This window comes from Cygnus olor, chromosome 8 (genome assembly GCF_009769625.2).
Source record: "Cygnus olor isolate bCygOlo1 chromosome 8, bCygOlo1.pri.v2, whole genome shotgun sequence".
Lineage (NCBI taxonomy): Eukaryota > Metazoa > Chordata > Aves > Anseriformes > Anatidae > Cygnus > Cygnus olor.
This window is the reverse complement of record NC_049176.1, coordinates 2,355,310-2,369,035: the sequence shown is the minus strand read 5'-3', so window position 1 is coordinate 2,369,035 and position 13,726 is coordinate 2,355,310. Positions and strand designations below refer to the sequence as shown.

Genomic DNA, 13,726 nt, shown 5'->3' with positions numbered 1-13,726 from the left:
ATACAAACATACCGTACAAAATCTTTTAGGAAACCTGCTGTAGTAATCTGTTTTTTCCAATTTATAAACAATTTGCAACATCTATGTTGCCAGGTAATTGCAAATGTCTTCCCTATTAACATGTAATGTATAACCATCTTAGTGCTAAGTCCTGTTCAGATCCCAAAGGACACTCGTAGTGAGGGATTTAGCCACCATTATTTGGTTTAAATGAGAGCTGAGTGAGAAGTGCTGAGTGCAGTGCCCCACTCTTTCAGAATGAGATGCACAAATCCACAGTGCAGCTGTGGCAGCTCTGCAGAGAGGGTGTTTTTAATGGCGTGAGGTCTGGCAGTGAAACGTGTGGTACTGTACCCGACTCAGCACAGAGGTAAGGCTGATGCTGTGGAGAACTTTGTTACTGGCAGCTCAAAAGAGGGAGAAAGCTGTGTTTTGTTTCACAAGCAGGCCTGCCGAGGAGGACGTGGTTAACCATGTTATGGTTGTGTCTGGTCATTTGTATGTGTTCCATGGCCCTCCTGAGTAACGTACTGATTTTCAGAAGTATGTATGATTACTCCAGTCCATTTTGGCTGGGCTGAGCTTATCTTACTCCCTGTCATTTATTGTTGTGCTTACACTGTTAATGCCATGTCAGCTGCCTGTGTATTGATTACACCAGCTTTGGCAACATTTTCACTGATTTTTGGATATATGCCCACTTGAGAGCTGTTTAGATTTTGAAAGGGAGTACTCAGAGAAATCTTCTCATTCTAGGCCCTGATAAACTCTGTTTATCAGGAGCACTTGCAGAGAAGGTGTTGCCAGACGAGGTATTTAAGAATCAGTTGCTTTTTCTTACAAATTAATGAGCTTCTTCAGAACTTACTGAAGATGGGGTTTGAGGAATTCAGACCTACAGATAGGAGCTAGAAGAAATATTTTGAAAATACTTGCTACGTGGTACCATCTAGGTTATTGGGCAAATTAAGAGATTGCTTACATCTTTGTTGTTCATAAAAACATATTAAAGGATCCATCTCTGGCAGTTATCCAGAGAGGAGGAAAACCCTGCTGGAGGCAGGGAAGTCATGGCGAATCTTGTTCTGTCCTGTCAAGAGGAATTTTAGCAAGGAGCTCCCTTGCTAAATGGGCTGGCATGGAGATTTCATTCCAACTCAGGCTTGCTATTTTGCAGCTCTGAGAACATCCCCAGTTTCTAGGTAAAGGCAGATAGTATGGGGTGATAAAAGTCTTCAAAAACAAAAGAAATTTGTCACTCTTACAATCTCTTTTCCAAACTTGCGTGTCTTCAACATCCGTTTCTGTTTCTCTCTGTTTCTCATAAATAAGATTCACTTGGCTGAGCCAAAGGTTTGTCAGGCAAAAGGAGGCATAGTGGCACAAAGAGTGTCACAGGAGAAAGTGATGTTTGTATGTTTGACATTAAAATATCTTCCAATCAGTTAAAGTAAAGCATCTGGTGTTTTTCTTTATTTTAATAAACCCTAATAACAGCGTTGCAATCCCTTAAAGCCATTTCTCATGTTCTTGTTACAGTAGGTATATGGCACACATTTTCTGGTTTACAAAGCTGAAAACAAGTTTCAACAATTTAATCTCAGTGTTAGGAAAAGGATCACAGCAGCTGCTATAGTATTTTGTATTTAAGCTAGTTTTTGTAAAGACTCGTGACATGCTCCCTGGGAGCTAAATATTGACAAGCATGCTCTGGCAAGCGAGATCAAGCTTGGTGAGTTAACACAGCTCGAGTCTCTGCATTGACACTGTAACCCAAGTCTGAAAACTATTATCCTACTCCATTTATTTTGGCTTTATAGGTGCCTCTATATGTGCTGTCCACTTAAATTAGTGATTTCCACTGTATTTTTAATACTGTAACTGTGAATTCATATTTGACTTAGGACTACAATACATGCAAGATTTGTCGTACGTCTGTGTTTGATGACATCTTCAGTAACATATTGTGAATAGAATCACAAAAGACAGCATAAAACCTTCATGACTTCAAACCTCCAAAACAGAAATAAACATTGAATGAAAAATAATTTAAAAATCACATTTATCTCTTATGCTGTGCAACAGACCATGTCCTAAAACTGTGAGTCTGTGAAAGCTGTTGATCAAAAGTGAAGCTTGGACATGTATTCATTATGGGATATAATTTAGGAGATTAATTTTTATTTGTATTATGTAACTAAAAAGAAAAATCCACTTGTTTTCTAATTGTAAGTGCAGTGTGTTTATAATGCTTCTAGTTTACTTTTTGAATTTCTGAATAAAGAACTTAAGCCTATTTGGGCTTCTAGTAAATTTGGCACATAGACTAAATTGATTACCAGATGCATTGTGCAACATATGGCATTGTACAGTCTTTGTGTGCTTCATAGTATTTTCTTAAATTACCAGCATTTGTTTTGGTTCCAAAAATGCACTTGTCTATGCTTTTTAGTGCTTTGGACTTAAATTCTGGCTTTTCAGTGTTGAGCAGATGTGTTAGAATTTCATGTGGAACATTTATGCTTTTGTGAGTTGTATTCTTTGAGCACTCCACACAGTATTATTTCAGTGATAGCTCACGCAAGTGGGATCACTTAGTTTTCATACGTACATTGATTGTTTAAAATAACCTTCAGAATTCCTAATAATTCTGTCACCAAGAAGAACAAGGAAGCAAGCCAGTTCTGCCCAAAGATATTGCTCCCAGAGTGAATGAATTTTCAGGTACATTTTATTTTAGATTAAAGAAAAAGAGGAAGGAAGGAGAACATAATTCTTTTATGGATGACAGCACTAGTCAACAACAGTCCTGTATGCTTCTATGAGCAGACTTATTCCTGTGCTTGAGTTGTGTTTTGAGTGTGCATAAAAATTCACGCATGAAAATGCACAGAATAAGGTGCTGAGGACCAGGACATCAGTGTGTAATTTACTTCTAAGAGCTGCCTGCTTTAGTCGATTTAGAGAGGTTATCTGAAAATAAATATCTGAAAATAAGATCCCCCAAATTACCAACAGTTTTAGTGAAAAGGGCAATATGATGACCTGGGACAAGGGATTTGTAACCAGGAGGACTGCCTGCTACCTAATCTTTGCGGGTGAAATTATTCACTCCTCACACACACATTTCCTCTCCAGGACTCCTCTTGCATTTTTGTCTTTTGAGATAAAAATGTTATACCTTTGTATAGTATTTGGATATTCTCTCCTAAAAGGCATTGCATATGTGCAAAATATTGCTGGTATGTTTTTAGTAGCAGCAATGTGTGTTCTAGGAGTATTTAAAATCAACAAACACAGGTGGGCCCCTGGCTTTGTGTTAATTGGCCTTTACTTTGATCACTGAAGACCAGTGAATGCAGTTTAGAGTTGTGTTGCTATCGTTTTTCTTCAGTGGAAGCCGAGGGGATGAGTAAGTACATAAATTAAGTCCCTTACTCACCCTCTGAGCTGCCCTCATTGGATAACAATTAAAATGATCTGACAGAGCAACACACTGAATTCCCTTGCATCCCCTTATGTTGCTCTGAATACATGAAATAAATGAGTGTTTAAGCCTATTAATGCTGTTATTTTTTTATTAATGCAGAAGACAGAGTTAAGATACAGGTGTGTAATTTCATCTTGAAACCAGCACTGAGTTGTGTGCCTGATATAAAGGTAGGACTGATATAAACATGTTTTAATTACTAACCCTGGATAATATATCCAAAGCTAGTAAAGGCCTCCACAAATAAGGTTTGCACTTCCTTTATGCCATGGATAGTTTACACAGCACAGACATGTTATTATTTCACTTTCCATTAAGATGTTAGCTCTTCAGCTCACTGTACACTCAGCTAGAGAAGTGGCATGAAACCTCCTGTAACTGTGAAGGTTATTAAAAAGAAGCAACAGAAGAAAAGCCCTGTCTTTACAACTGTCATCCGTGCACAGCCAAGGTCTCAGCTAAAGCCAAGGTATCGACTCACTGTGGGGGTGGAGGGTCCTTTTCTTTTACAGATAACTAAGTATTGTCATGCAAATTTCATTACAGAAATACAGGTGGATAAGGAACTAAATATTTAGAAACTTATGTACCTAGTTATAAAACTGTAATTATAAGAAAGTGTTCTTGTGTAACGAGCGCTTCACATCTGTCATACAGTGTTTTAATGTCTACAGTAGTTATTAGCTGAATATTTCCATTATTACCATTCTGTGAGCAACTGCCATTCTTGAAACTGATTGATGTTTAGGAATAAAGCACTGTTATTACATGTTGCCAACTTCTGAGGACCAATCTTATAACATACAGTGCCTTCAAAGAAGTGATGATACATCCTTTTTCTGGAACTAATCACATCTGAAGAAAGTGAAAGAATGAAAACATTTTTTTCCTAGAGAACTTTCATTGCATTGTATTCTGCTGCAGAATGATTATAGTGTTTTATCTGCCAAAGGTGACATTGGACAAAGAAAACTTTACAGGAAGAGAGAGATGTTTGAATATAGGCAACTAGCACTTTGGAGTGGCTTGACTTGAGGCAGTGACTTTATTTGTGTGTTGATGAAACTGTGGTCTCAGTCTTTTATTGACTGGGTGCAAAACAGTCTTCTGACAGGGTGTACTGGTTGCGAAGTCTTCACTAACGTTTTGTTAGTTCAGTTTGTAGGTTTGTGCTCTGTCCAGACCAGCACGCAGATCTGCAATTTCAGGGAGGAAAATAGACAAGAAAAAATGAGAACCCCCCGTGAAGTGTTTATCTTCTTAAGGCCACACTGTCTTGCTAGAGCCTAATCATGCTTTATGTGTTTTTCAAAGGAGGAAAGCTGTAAGGAGACATTGCAGGCAAGATAGCTGTAAATACTGCTTGGAGGGGACTGGTAGTTTGTGGAGTCTTTTTGCATGTTGCTTAATTATTTAAATTTCTTCACCCTCATCCTGCCTCTGTCCCTTACTGAAACTGATCTATAAAGGAAGAATGCCCTCCGGCTCCAGCAGGAGCTACCAGGGAATATTATTTTCTAGTGCTTTCCTCACTAAATAAGGCAGAGAAAGTAAGTCGTGGTAGTTTAACGCTGCCATACAATGTAATGTCCAAGCTCAGCTTGTAGGAGCAGGTTCACATGTTAATCTAATCTAAACGCATTAACACATAGCTCCCAATGACTATATTTGTGCTGTAGAGACTACCTAAATTTGGAAAGCTTCTGCTCCAAAGATCCTTCAGGTACTGTATTAAAATAAATAAGGCAAGTCTTGGGACCTGAAGAATCCTCCCAAGAAACTATTTTCACAAGGATAAGGAGGGAACACAGCTGTTCTTTCCTAACTCATAATCACCAAATTACAGTTGCTCCTGCAAAAATCATGTCCCTTCCAGCCTTCAGCATGAACAGCTCCAGATTTTGTTCTTGTTCACCTGAATCCTTGTCTGCCAGGATAACTTTGAGTCAAACTCCAAAATTGCAAAGTGAAATTGTCAAAAGTCCCCATACACTTCTGCCTTTCCAAACGCTACCCTGATAGCAGCAGCTTGCTTTCCAGCCCTCTCAACAAACTCTGGTATGGCTTTTTCTTTCCAAATCATGATGTAGCCCACCAGCTTACAGACACATGCAGATCCCCATGAACAGTCAAGGTAGGTAGTTTCCATTTATTGCTGGGAGAAAAAAAAGTGTCAGCTAACTTCCTACTCATCCTATGGCAAGCAGATGAGTAAGGCTGTGTGCTTCAACTACCTTAGCTATAGCTATCAGATCTCTTACTCTTGGTTGTGTGAGTCTTGAGAAACGGGAAGTGTTGAAATAAATGGCTATGATACACACAGTGTTGAAATAAACATTTATTTTAACACATTGTATGTGATGAGCCATTTATTTTAACACTTTTCACTTGAAGTGTTGAAATAACAGGTTTTATCAGGGGACGTGTCATCCACTGTTTTATGTATATGTGAATATGGAAATATATCTACTGAGTATGCGTGTATATATATACTCAGATTATATAGATATGTAATAATAAAATGGCAGATGTGTGTGTAGACATGCTATTACACAGGGAAATACAGCATTTTCAGCTGAACTGAAGTCATTTGTTTCACAAAATTTTTATGTTCATGCTATCTTACGAGTTTTTTCATATTTTTAATATATAAATAGATACAAATAGATACATACATAAAATTGTGTATTACTAGAGGGTACCAACTGGATAAAATAGATAAAGCTCAAAATGGGATAAGTCTGGTAATCAGTTATGTAAAGGCAAAAGGAAATACTTCATTTAAGCTTTCTGGTTACCTGCTTTCTGGTTACCTACTTTCATTAATTTGCTGTTCTTTCTTAAGTTCTGCTTCCCTTGCTGTAATGGACTTCCTAGACCAATGGGTATTAAACAGTATAAGGTATGCTTCAGGTTTTGTAAATAACCTGCAAAGTTGCTGTGCTGCGTTTTCAGTAATGCTTTTATTTTTAAAAACACTGTGGGAGCCTCAACGCCCTGCTCAGCAGTCAGTCGCCACTCTGCCAGTGTGTCCTTACTCAGATGTACTAAATTGCCTTTGTATGGTCAGAATTATGTATGCACTGCAGTACCCACACAGACACTTGGACACACGCACGTCCCGCTTTCTGGTGCCAGGGTCATGTTGACCGTGGTAGTTGTTGTTGTTAAGGAGGTTAAAGCCAGCTCAAACAAAGGTAGCGCTGCCTCTGAGGCTGACAGGGGCAATGCTGCTTTTGAACAGATCTGTAAGCTTCTGGGTAAATAGCCACAAACCCTTCTACTGGACCTGGAGTTAAACACATCTGCCTCTGCACTGGAATAAGAGGGCAGCGAGACTTAGGGTGTGCTGAAGTGAAACACTCCCATCTTTCAGGGGAGAGGATTACCCAGCAGAATTTGTCCGGAACTTTTTTGTGCCCCTGTGATGGTTGCAACATTTTAGTCTGGTAACTGTGGACAGTATTTCTTAGATGGCCTGTCCCACTTTTATGCTGGTCTAATTCATGTGTCCTTTTCCTTGTGCTATGCTGGGAGCATACCTCAGTCATTAGCACTGCTTTTATCATTGTTATACCTACCTGGAAAACATGAATAAGGAGCAACTGATAAGTTGCAACAGAACACATTTTGCTAGGCTTCATGCAGATCACCAAAAGTATTGATTTTAGTGGATCCGCAGCTTGCAGTGAAAGAATGGCTTTGTTAGAAAATGTTTAACTGGCTCTTGCAGCAATCGCAAAACAATTTCTATCTGTCCTCTTGATTTTTCCTACTGAAGTTCGATACGGTTGAAAATTCCCTCGGGTCTTCCTGAATAAATAATATCTACAGATAAGAAAAATTTACCTTCTTCCTCTCTCTTTCTCTGATTCTAACCTTTTTAATTGAGAGAAGTCTCCAGTGACTGCTAAACATTTATTGTGTAAGAACTCTGGTGATTTTATGAACTTTCAGCTGAAAGAGCATAAATAATCGGGAGAAATTCAAAAATGGTAAAAAGAAATTCTAAAAAGGATACTGTTTTTCCTCTATGCTTATAAAAGTTCCATCATTTTTTGCATTTAGGTGCAATTTTTGTTAAAGGAAACATGATGCAAAATTATTACTGCCTTTTTTCCAGGTACACATTGGAGTCAAACCCATGGGTATTCCAAATAGAATCAAATAAGAAGTAAGCTTTGAAATAAAAAAATAAATAAATAAATAAAAAGGATGGGGGGAGGGGGGAATGATTATCAGAGAAAATAGTAACACGCCATCACTTTACCAGGGCATAAATGTCATACATAGTTGTGATATGCTAACAAAAATCAGTAGAATGCAGTCAGTCGATGTAGTTTCTTGAGTCTGAGTTGGTAGTAAGATAGAAATTGTTTTAAATCTGCAGTCATTAACTTTATTCTAAAGTCACCCTTCAGAAATTATCAATAAAATGAAACATTAGGTAGCCATTGCTTTGAAGATGTGGCTAACTGTTGTAGAGATGTGCCATAAAATGAATAGTCTCTCAAATGCTCTGTTTGGTAAATGAATGCATATTTTAAAGTTTTGGTTGGAAATAGCCAGAGCCTAAGTAAATAGTGCATCGTTATTACTGATTTTGGCAAATGGCTATTAATGTTCAAGTAGTGATGGACTGAACAGGCTGTGAAATGGACAGTGAAAGGAGTCTTCTCCAGGTCCTGAGCTGAGTCAGAAATATTGTGCTGTGCACCAGTAAAGCTGTGGCGAGGTCCATTGTGAACTTGCTGTTGGGGCACACCCTGTATTTTTTAGTGCACTGAATGTTGTATGTCCCATTTGGGGACCTCATTGTGGATCGTTTTTCTCTCTAAACATGTCTGTTCATTGGATTTTCTTCTGCATACAAATGCATTCACTGGCCATTTTGAAGGATGTGCTGCTACACTGTTTCATTAAACTGCCGCGTTATCGGGTAATTGTTTAAACATAATGCCACAGCACTATCAAAAGGAAAGGTGAACTAATGGCATTTGCAAATGTCAGGGATTATCTTAACACTTTTATTATAGTTTATAAAAGTAGGTTCAGGGCATTCCATGACAATTATTTCCACAGAAATTGGTTATTTAAATAAATTGCTAATTATCTGGATATGACAGTATTGAAAACCCTGCTAATGAGTTATTTGATAAGTGTAGCTTATGGTGGCCACCTACAGGTGGGAGAGAGAAAGAACATATAGAATAATTGCAATCAGAAGAAATGCAATGCAAATGAATTGTTTATAACATGTATGTTTCCCTCGACTGTTTACAAATGCAGGTTATATACATATATATATATATTTATATATATATATGTACTTTGATGACTAGTATGAGGCAGCCAACACATTATGCAGGAAATGTCTTTAAAAAGAACTATGTTTTCTGTGTTTGTTTCCTAATACCCAAACTTTCTTATCTAGTTACTTTCTGCAGGATTGGATTGATCATCTGCAATGCTTGAACTTTCCCAGATCAATTCTCTCATGTAAAGCTTTTTCACCCAAGTCTGGTATTTGATGTTCACTTGGCTTCTGTTGTCATTAGCTTTATTAATTTTAACAGTTAGGGAGATAACAGTGTCAGCTTTCTTCAGAGAATGTAGTTACAGAGAGAAGGAGGATGATGAGTTGCTTTTTTTTTTTTTTGGCAGCATAGAGTTTAACAGTAATTTATTAATCATAACGTTGATTTTTTAGTATCGGCTTATTTTTCTTTGTAATATTTAGGCTTTGTGGTTTAAATCTGATATTGAATTTATAAGGAAAAACTGCAGGGTAATATAATGCAAATAAAAATAAATTTTGCTTTGCAACGCACAGAATGGGGAGAATTATGACCCAACTTCATTTTTATTCCATTTAGTAACCACAGATACAAAAGTTTGCTTTGATGTCATCTACTAACCAAAGGTGTGCTTTTCTTGTAAATCTGTCCGTCTTGTAGATACAGAGTTTGATAAAGGCCATTCAGCCCCTTTCAGGATTCAGGCTCAGAGTTATCAGTCTGCAGTCTGAATTGATTCAGTTCTGCTGGTTGTGGATCATCTTTACCTAGACCATTTAGAGCTGCCGCAGGTACATTAAAGATTTTAAACTACTGCACTTGTATAAAACACTGCAAGTAAGAGTGTAGCCCAGTACTGAAGATTACTGAGAACGATTTTATTTTTCCTCTCCACCCGCCCCCCCCTCAATGTGGATCATTGGGATCAAGAAATTCTGAATTGGTTTTGCTCAGAACTTCCAAAGCTACAAAGCTGCCTGAAGTTAACTCCAGACTCCTCCTTGAAGAGGGCATTACATTTGGCTCTCAAGCCTCAGTCTGGTGAACGTTTTTGGTGCTTGGCAGAACTGGGTCCTACAGGGACTCCAAGTACTTACAAAGTCTTAATAAAACATATGCCTTCTGGCATTGGTAAAGGGTTTTTACTTCCAAAGGAAAATTAAATGATGAAACAAATAAGCAGGAAGAACATCTCTTATCAGTTTGTCATCAGTCTGCTGTCCTCAGGGCAAAAGCAACTCAGCCTACCTGTACTAAACAGGGTGAAGTGTTTGAATGACCTATGTTCAGCTTCTCCTTCATGATGTATTCTGCCTGTTGGATTTCCTCTACTGCTGTCCTTCATAGTCACAAAAAATCTTTTATTAAAAACAAACAAATACAAACAAAGGAGCAAAAACAGAAAACTAATGCACTTTGGTTTACAGCAAGAAAAAATATCAGGGATTTTTGCATCACATAGTTATTTCATTGCTTTAATCTTTATGTAATTGTCTTTGCTCCATAATGAGAGATTTGAAAGAGTAGTTTTCAACATATGGTAGCATATCATCTCCACCACGTATTTTTCTCTCTTTCATTTTCAGATCTCATTCCCCTGCTTGAGGTCTGGATAAATGTACTTTGTTTATTAAATCTCATTATTTTACAGCATGGTAAACGGCAGCCATGCCTAGTATCTGGTAGCAGCTGTACCACTACTATCAAGAGAGTACCCTATCAACAGTTTCCCCAGCTACGGGTGCTTAACTAGTGAAATTACAGGTACCAACATGTCAAAGTATGTGGTGGATGCTTGTTTTTGAGCATATGAGAACTCTTTCAAATACATGCTGGATTTGGATCTCAGCTTCTTAAATACCATTGGATTTATCAGACAACATTCTGCAAATTCCCACTACTACTTACAGCTCCTTTAAAATTTGGCATTAAATCTCCTTTATTTCAGCCTTTTAAAAACTCCTTCTCCACAAATCTCTGTAATGAAATTTATTACCTTCCTGTGGTACTCACATGAAAATGCAGGAAAATAGAGACACTAGGTCAAATTCATTGCCCATTTGGTTTGTTTGTTTCATGATAGCTTGGCTTCACTACAGTGTGTTTTTATTTATTTATTCTATTATCTGGAAGGTTTTCTCAACATTTCACTAGGCAGTGGGATCTGCTATCACAAGTAAATGACAATGTATTCCAGGCCAGCACTTTTTATTACAGAAGGGAAGGGTTCTGAACAGTTGACTGAGAAATGTCCAGGAGAATGGCTGCACCTTCTGATATGCTCTTCTGTGTTCTGTTGTCTCAAATGCTAAAGAAAAAAATGGTGGGATGAATGGTGACACCTCGGTCAACCCTTTGATTGTCATTAGAGCCATTTATTTACTCTCATCAGAAGCACTCCTGAAATGTTTTTAAATTCATTTGGTTGAATTATAGATGAATGGAATACTTTCACAATTGTACCAATTTATAACTAATTTCCTAATCACCAAATGTAAGTAATAACTCATGCTATGGATATCAAGTGCAGCTAGTACTAAAAAGCATGTGTTTCATAATAAATTCTAAGCCTTACTGCCATCTCTGCTAGGCTTCATCAAATCATATGCTTGATTTCTTTAGGCTGACTGAAGGCCTTCCTGATTACCTATTGTGCTGAAACCTTAAATAAACTGTCATTTGTTCCTTTTTCTTCACTGACCATTGTACAGAGACCTTCATTAAAGTGAGAAGGTGACTAATTTAATCAGACTGAAAAAAGGAACAATTATAATCTAGAAATATTTTTTATGTGGAACTTTTCTACAGGGTATCATTAAGGTCAGGGGTCTATAAGACTTAAATACTGATTGAATGCAAACTCTCAGAGTTACATTGGGGTTAAAAGAATATAAACCTTCATGCCTTAAGGCAGATGTCAGTTTTTAACTCATGCAGATTGGGAAGAAATTTCCCTGTAGACACACAATTTCAGAGCTACCAGCTTCTGCATTCTTTCACCTCATCACAGTGAGATTCTGGAGTAGCTGTGTCAGTGCCTGAAAGCAATATAACAAGTCTGATGCTTACCTGTAGCCTCAATTTCAAACACTGAATATTTGAAGAATTTTCCAAACTAGTGATTTTTGTTATTTTCAATGGTTTTGGCTGTTTAGTATATGTCTTAGTATGTATGGCCTCTGAAAGACTTCATAAATAAATCTGAGTAAACACCTGGGTCCCATTTTTTGTTGTTGTTTCAGGTCTTTCTCTAAGACTGGGCCATCAATTCTGTTGTAATATTTGCTCTTTGGATACTAGCAGCCAGCCTCTTTCAGAGAATCATTCTATTCCTTTCAAACTCATTACAATCGATCCAGCTCAAATGATGGTAAATAGTCATTACTGTCCAGTGGAAAGTTTCTGTTCAGCTCCAGCTTCTTTTTGTGTGATCTCTTTTGTTATGTTTTTAGATTCTTTAAGGCATTTTTTTGTGAGATTGCTAATTTTTGTGAACCAATGTCTAGTTACCCCCAAAATATACTGGTAGTGCATGTCAGGTTGGGCTGCCCATTTATGAAGATAGCAGCTTATATGCAGAAAACACCATACCCCTATGTAGCCTTTGATAAACGAGCAAGAAGTATCTGTGTAAAACTTGTGAGCAGTCCTGGTCACTGACGTGGACATTGGAGAATGTCTGATGCGTCCTGATAGCAGGCCAGCTCTTGAAGAAGGAGGAGGTATTGTATTAAGTATATACTGAGAAGGTGTCTATCCTAAATGAGCAGAAGATACCATTGCTCAAGAAGATAATTTTGTGCTGAATACATAGCAGGTGCCAATAGAGACTGCTTAGCTGCGCTTTTGAATGTCAATGTGTGTAATACTGATGAGCCCGGATGACCTGTGAATTCAGTGGTCTATCAGGGTTGCAGTGAAGTGCAGTGATATGTTGTAAAAGGCAATGTGAGCTGAAAGCAGAGTATTTTTAATGGTTAAGACAAACAAAATTTCAGTTTTCTGCAATGGAAAAGTACCTTGACAAACTGTCTCCTTTACAAAGTGACAGTGCAACTGTCCCATTTATTTGACCCATCCATCTAGACTGCAGAGGTCTTAGCTGATGCAGAAGTAAGGCAGAGGCTGTTTCTAGAGGGCAGAATCCTGAGCTGACACTAAGTCCATCATGGGGACCAGTAAAACTCTGCCTGAGGGGAAGAGCTGATGGGGACGGTGGAGGGAGGATTGATGCTGGGCTCAGTGAGACAGGGCTGCTTGAAAAAAGCAACTTATCTTTTCCTAAAGACTTTCTTAGATTAAAAATCCAGCTAGCAGGCTTCTGTGCTCACAAAGGGTAGAGGAAGGATGTCAACACAGATCATTTGGGTTTTATCTGAAGGAAACAAGAGCGTTGGTCAGGCATCTAAGCAGAGTTGTGCTGGTGCAGTAACTACTGTTTGCTCTCTTCCCATGCTCCTGAATTGTTACTTCTTCCACTTCCTTAGTTTATTGCATTGGTTTTCTTTCTTTCTTTCCCTCTGCTTGTTTGCCCTTGTAGGAGGTTAAATTTTTAAAGGTTATAACAGTACCCATGGAAAGTGTTCAGAAGTGTTTCATATCATAGTATTTCCCCAAGTTACCTAACACGTTATATTTCCATTTCCGTGTGTAGGTTGGCAGCCAGCCAGTTCCTCTGGGAGTAATGTATTCCTTCCTTACACTACAGTATTGTTTTTCAATGATAACGTCAAATTATCCTAAAAGTTCTCTACATTAAATAGAAATTATAAAATAAGGGAATTGTCCAGAGAAATCCCAACTAGCCTAAAAATAAATAGTTGAATGTGTCAGCTGTCTACATCATCCATCAATTAATGAGCAACATTTATATGAGTGTTCTAAATAGTTGCTTACCATCAGTAGGCTGCAACCAAAGCAGATGCATTGCAGACAACAT

At 37.9% G+C, this 13,726-nt stretch overlaps 1 protein-coding gene across 4 annotated transcripts in view; it reads left to right on the top strand.

Annotated features, from left to right (window-relative positions):
- Positions 1-13,726, top strand: part of DPYD (dihydropyrimidine dehydrogenase) — a 354,038-nt gene that overhangs the window by 275,389 nt on the left and 64,923 nt on the right. The gene's annotated exons all lie outside the window — the stretch shown is intronic.